This window comes from Diadema antillarum, unplaced genomic scaffold (genome assembly GCF_040938485.1).
Source record: "Diadema antillarum isolate AM-2024a unplaced genomic scaffold, OU_Dant_1.0 seq00000443_RagTag, whole genome shotgun sequence".
Classification (NCBI taxonomy): Eukaryota; Metazoa; Echinodermata; class Echinoidea; order Diadematoida; family Diadematidae; genus Diadema; species Diadema antillarum.
This window is the reverse complement of record NW_027271418.1, coordinates 254,427-261,264: the sequence shown is the minus strand read 5'-3', so window position 1 is coordinate 261,264 and position 6,838 is coordinate 254,427.

Genomic DNA, 6,838 nt, shown 5'->3' with positions numbered 1-6,838 from the left:
TGCTCGAACCGGGTCGATACGGTTTTAATTCCTTATGGACCCGTTTCGAAATCCGGCCGTGTGTGACTGTGAATGTAGCATAAACTACCCTCCATTCCGGGACTTATCCGGCTCATTTATACCCGGATCAAATCCGTCTTGTGACCCGGCCGCGAATATTTTTTTTTTTCGTGCATGGAAACGCTACAGGACATGAATTATTCATAAGTTGAGCTGAAATTTTGAAGTGCGCAAGCGACCAGGCCGTGTGTGACTGTAGCATTTTAACATAACACGACACCGCACACGAGTATGGGCGACGTACGTGGTATGGTGGCGCGGTGGTTGCAAAGCGATTGGCCAATGAGATACATCTGATACTTCTCACAGTAGATATCAGTGACTGAGCCCTTTGCAAGCATTAGATTTCGGCAGCAATTGCAAGCCACGTGAATTTTGTGTAGACCTTCATGAGCATTTATATGGTTAACCATTTCAGACTGCCAAAAGGCTGGAAAACAAATATGTCCTGCATGTAGACTGAATACAGTGACGTTCAAAGTGGAAATGTAGTATACATGTTGTGTTCACAAGGTGTGATATCTTGAACTACGTACTTTTCCACCTATATTAAAGAGATATATACTGTCTGTTATAGTTGGCTGTAAATGAATTTGTGTTTAAGATGACGGATTAAAGCAGGCTTTTATCCTAAAATTTTTATGGATTTTATAACTTTATGCATTTTACCATCATAACTTTTCATTTTGCATTTCATGTTTCTGTTTCCATATATTTCCAGTTTTAGTAGGTTTACACGTGGACTCACGTTGGCTTGAGGGAGAATGACGTGAACATTTATTCGAGGATTGTCCTCTATTAATTTCCTTCAACCTGGGCCCTGTTTCATAAAGCTGTTCGTACAGTTGCGAACAGCTTACGAGCGACTGGTGATCAGTTCTGATGTGTTATATGGGTACCTGTACTTATCAGAATTTCCATTATTCAGCACAAGAACTGATCACCAGTCGCTCGTGAATCGTTCGTAACTTTACCAACAGCTTTTTGAAATATCTCCCTGATCTTTTCGTTCCTCACTTAAAATTTGTTAATAAAACTCTCCCACAGCAAAAAGACGATTTACGTATCGTTATATCTTCACTAGTACTTCCCCATGCATTCCGCTAAATATAGGGCCTGATATGTGTATTATGTATAGATAGGTCCCTGGGCTGCCACCTGTTCAAGCATTTGCTTATCGTGGCAGTCCTTCTTCCGCATAATTTCTCAGGTAATGATTTGGAAATTTAGTAATACATATTTTGTTAATGGAAATAATTTATACATTTATTTTCCTTCTTCGAATCATGTGCATTGAAATCTGTATATTGATATTTTATGTGATATTACTGAAAAGAATCTTGATTTATATGTGAAATTGTGTTGGAAGAAAAATAAACAAAGAAAGAAACAAATATTTGGTCTGGAGGGAAGCTCCTCAACCTACGAGTGTACGCCACAAGCTCGACACCCACGAGTCATACAGCCCAAGAGTTACACAGCTCACGAGTCACGCAGCCCATGAGCTGGACACTATCTAAAGAGGCCAGTGAGCTCGACATCAAGTAAAATAGGGGTCATCCCACGAGACCGACACCATCGAGCCATACAGCTCAAGAATTCGATATCCAAAAATGGTCCATGAGTCGAACAGCCCACGAGCCTTACAGTCCATGAGTTCGACACCAGGCAAATAAAGCCCAAGAGTTAGACACGAGGTTAAAAACAGCCCACAACATGGGACTTAATGCGTCGGTCTCGTAGGCCTTGTTTGCTTAGTCTGGAACTCATGGGCTGCAGTGGACTGTACGATTCGTCGGCTGTATGACTCGAGGGGTGCATGATTTGTGGGTGTCCGTCTCGTCACGAGCACCCGTAAAATAGACCCACGAGTTATACGGTCCACGTGCACGTCACTATAGGCAAATAAGGCCCATGAGCTTGACATCACGTAAACAAGACCGTCGAGACTGAAACTTTTGGCCTTTTTAGGTGATCCGAGTATCCTCTCGGATCACCTTCTGTATCTGTACGGATTCTTTCTTCTTCTTTCTTTTCTTTCTTTCTTTATTTCTCCTCAAAATTTGTGCAGAGGTTAGCTCTGAAAGTCCTCTTCCTATCAATGTCAAAATTATACCATATATGTATCGTGTCCCAAAGACGACAGATCAAGTAAAATCATTGTGATTAGTCGACCGTGACATCACTATGACGTCATTATATGAAAACACATTCTCAATTATATCTCATTAATGGAATGGAATTTTCAATGAAATTTACGTCACATATATTTCAAGTTATGCGCATTCTACTCATGTTCTCAAAGTTCATATTTTCTCTTAAAACGTGCGCGTACGCGCGCGTTGAAATATTTGTACGCTCAAATCGAGCTCAAAATGTTTTTGCACACGTTTCAGACCATTTGGAGCATTTTTTTTGAAAAATTGAAAAAAATCGGACGGACGCGTACGTGTGCGCACATATACGCACGCACAGCTCATATGCAATAGAAATTTCCCGTTTTTTCACATGTATCAGATGCCTGAAATGTCAAGGAATATTTCTACCAAGTTTCAAGTCAATCCGACTCAATATGACGTCATACGGGCCCATCAAAGTTGAAATTCCGCGCGCGCGTCAATGGCGATATACAGTGCAACAATAACAAAAAACCGCCAATTTTAAATCCGAATTTACTCGCCAGGATGGACGGTGACCCCCCCCCCCCCTTTTCTTTACATATTTTGAAAGCTGATGAGTTGTACATGTCATTGCATGGGGTGGCGATGCTGGAAAATGATGAAAAGATATCAAATTTCTTAATAAAATAAAAAAGTGAATTTTCAAAATGACGTCATCAAATTTCAAGTTTACTCGAGCGTATCTCACTTATCCTTGGCCAATTTTCACCCAGATTTCAGTATGTTGTAGCTTACTTAATGCTCTATCAGTTTTAATCATCAAATATTTCGCTGGATGAAGTCTTCACCTCGTAAAAATAGATTGAAGGTAACCTTGCCAAATTTGACCCATTTGCGAGTTATCTCCATAGGAGTGCAGTTTTTCTTGAAAAGAACAATTAACATGACTGTCCATATCGAGCACTATCTCACTTATCCTACGGTGAATTTCTCCCAGATTTTAATATGTTGTAACTGAGACTTTGCGCTATAGGCAATGTGTCCTCCGTTTTTTCAAACGACGTCGAAATCACGTCGAAAAACTTCTCTTAAATTAAAGCTTAGCTTCGATGTATTTTCATATTTCTTTCTTTTTGCAAATTTCTTTGCAATAACACATGAAAGACATTCCCTAGTACCCCCATATTTTGCACATGTTTAGTTCATGTGACGTACATTATTTTATAAGGTAACAACTACTTGATCGAACACCATCTTGGGTAGGTAAATTAGGGTCAAAGGTCACAAATGTATCATCCTGTATCTTGATGAATACATGTCCTATCTTTCCAATATTTTGCACACACAAAGACCACATTACCAGGATCATTTCACAAAATAACCACTTTTTTCTCAGATGCCATCTTGGCTGTGCAAAGTGGGGTCAATGGTCAAATATACTTCATTCTGTATCTTCGTTATAGTGTATACGGAATATGGCACCAAAGATGGCAGACCTGACTCCCTTTTTTTCTAAATGAGAATCCAAACATCACACGGCCAATGTCCATATACACAGATAAAACCTTTACGGTCATGTCTATTGGGATCAGGACTCAAATCATTGATTTTCGAAAAGATCGGATCACCTAATTTGTCAGTGTTGACAAATTCCAGGTCTAGTTTCATTGTTGGGCTCGTGGGATGACCACCCCCCCCCCCCCCCCACCCAAACACACACATACACATCACATAGCTCAGCACTCATGCTCATGTCAACATTTTCACCTCGTTTTCTTTCAACTATTGCAACTTGACACTTATTGCAATGATTTGTACACATTTTCACGAGAAAAACACACACGAATCTGCAAGTCATTTCTATAGTTTATTCACCCAATCATTACAACAGAACATTACAATGATGCCTCTACAACTACAGAATAGACGCAATAGGCCTACCACGAGTTAAGATTTTTGTGACATTGTTAATTATCAGATATAGGTTTTCGATCATTCCCCAATTAAACTACACTCCATCTCATTAATGGTGTCTTTCTTGTTTTCCTTCTATGTGATTTTATTATGTGTATACATACATATATATATATATATATATATATATATATATATATATGAAATACCAAAACATTGGCTTTTGGATAAGTTTTCACGTAGTGCATTATAGCCACTCTTAGGAGCGTCTCACTGTTGGGTATACCTAGGAAGAAACTGTTTTATCTGGCGTGGTGTTGCCGGGGATACCTAAGGAAACGTATTCAGGGCAATTAGCCTCCGGCTAAATACTGGTAAGTGATAGGGTGAGAGGAAACATTAGGGTAAGGGTTAGGTTTAGGGTTACAGTTCGGGTTAAAGGGTTAGGATTAGGTACAGGATTAGGATAAGGGTTAGGGTCAGCGGAAGGGTCTGGGGCAATAGTCCAGGGGGTAGATAATTGCCCGATAGACCCACAGGAAAAAGAAAATGCCAATTGCACATTTGGGTTATCACTGTCCTTCGTGTTTTCCTCCCCAACTCACTTCCCTTTCTTTAAAACCAGTTTTACTGGCAAGTTGCCCATTACTCTGTGTTTATTTTCTTTCTTTTTAGGTTGCCTTCACCTATCTTCTTGCGATGGTAGACTCCTGCATTTCTTTAATTCAACCTGGAAATAATTGTTTCGTAGATCTTTTTTTTTCAATATTTCAAGACATTTGTTCAAATCATACTTAATAATCAACATTTTTCCCCAAAGTGCCATATTCTTTTTGGGATTCAAAACATAACATTCTTTGAGAAATCAAAGCTAAAAATAGGACGATGAATACATTTTCTCTGTTTCCTAGTGAATTAATAATCTTAGGGTTAGGTCACAATTTCATGTGTGTAATTATAAGAAAAATGTATAAGAGCTGACCAAATTGTAGCCAGCTCGGGCAGCTCCTTACGATTATCATAATCATGTACTGCGAATTTATTACTTATATTTTCGTTCATATGCGTGCATTCTTCATTTATGTATGATTATTGTGGAAAATGCAGCTTTGAGATCAAACTGAACCCCCTCCCCCAAAAAAGCAACATGACGTAAGATCATACAATTCGGAAGCAAAATCAAAACGACTCTGAGAAGTTTAAGGGATTGCGAACTTTGATCTTGCAAGCCGTAGTGCTTCGTTTCTCCATCTGTAATATGGCAGGAAAAAAAAAAAACGAAAGACGTTTTTGTAGAGCCTGGTATTGTATAGAGAGCTTACAACTTAAAGGGATGGTACAGTATTGGTGGAGATGAAAATTGGGCTTTAACTTTTTTTGCGAGATACCAAGAAAACACTTAATAAAATAGTACAGAGCATACCATTTTAAGAGGAATTCAAAGTTTATTTGATGAAAATCGGGTATTGAATAGCTGAAGCATCCAAAAACAAAGTAAAACAAAACGATCGTAAAAAAATGTGGGTCCCACACTTTATTAGATCACTCTGTTTTGGATATCTCAGCCATTTCAAAAAATCATTGATCATTTCATCAAATAAACGTTGAAATCCTCATGGAATTTCATGCTCCTTTTATATTTCATAAGAGGTTTCTTACTATCTCACCAAAAAATGATAAAAACCTGAAGTTAAGTCTCAACCAAAACTATACGATCCCTTTAAAGACTTTGTGACTTTGAAATGTTCTTAGTTATATTTTCGAAGTTACTTGCGATGTTTTCCCCACACAGGTTTTTTTTTCATAGTGCGGATGAAGGAGAGATAAGTGAAAGTTAATCAAAATATGTGTGACAGCTGGACAGGTTACAGTATAATTCCGAAGGCTCGTTAATTCGAGATTAAAGTGAATTCGTTAATTCGATAATGATATTAAGGGGCATTAATCCGAATGTTCGTTATTTCGAAAAAGAAAAAAAATCGTAATTCCGGAGGTTTGTTAGTATACCTGATGTCTTTATATTTTCGGATTAACGAACCTTATTTCATTTTCGGATCAACGAAACTTCGAAATAACTTTCTTTCTTTCATTTCCGGATTAACAAACCTTACTTCAGCTACAGAAATACGAATATTCGGAATGACGCCATAAATGATTGGAATGATGAACGTCTATGTATAGGGAATTTCTGTTTCGGAATAACGAATCTTCGGAATAGCTAACGTCACCCACAAAGTGCACATCCCGTTTTATTTTCTACAAGTACTCTCTTCTTGCTTAATTCTTTTCCGTCATCTTTCCTGTCGTCTTCATTTCTCTTCGTCTCTTATTTTTTATCTCTCTATCTCCTGACGCTTTCTTCTTCCGCATCACACAGGAATATCATTAATATCTTTTGAGTTAAATGATATTTCTTCTTTTTAAGTAGTATACAATCAATGGACAATTAAGTGATTAAACCAGAAGCTTATAGGCTCGTGGAAAATCCTACTTGTATTGTCCAACCTGTACAATTTCATGTGTGTCTAAGATCCTTGCACTATTTTCCTTGAAATAATACATAATCATATCACTCAAATTTTATCGTTTGGTAGATTTTGAGAGAATCAACGTTGCCCTATTTTACTTGTATTTTGGAACTAATTCGACAAATGTCCCTTTCGAGGCATTCCAAAACACAATGACCGTTTATATTTATTTTCTTTGAACTGATATTCAGTGCATATGTGGGGAATATTTCGATT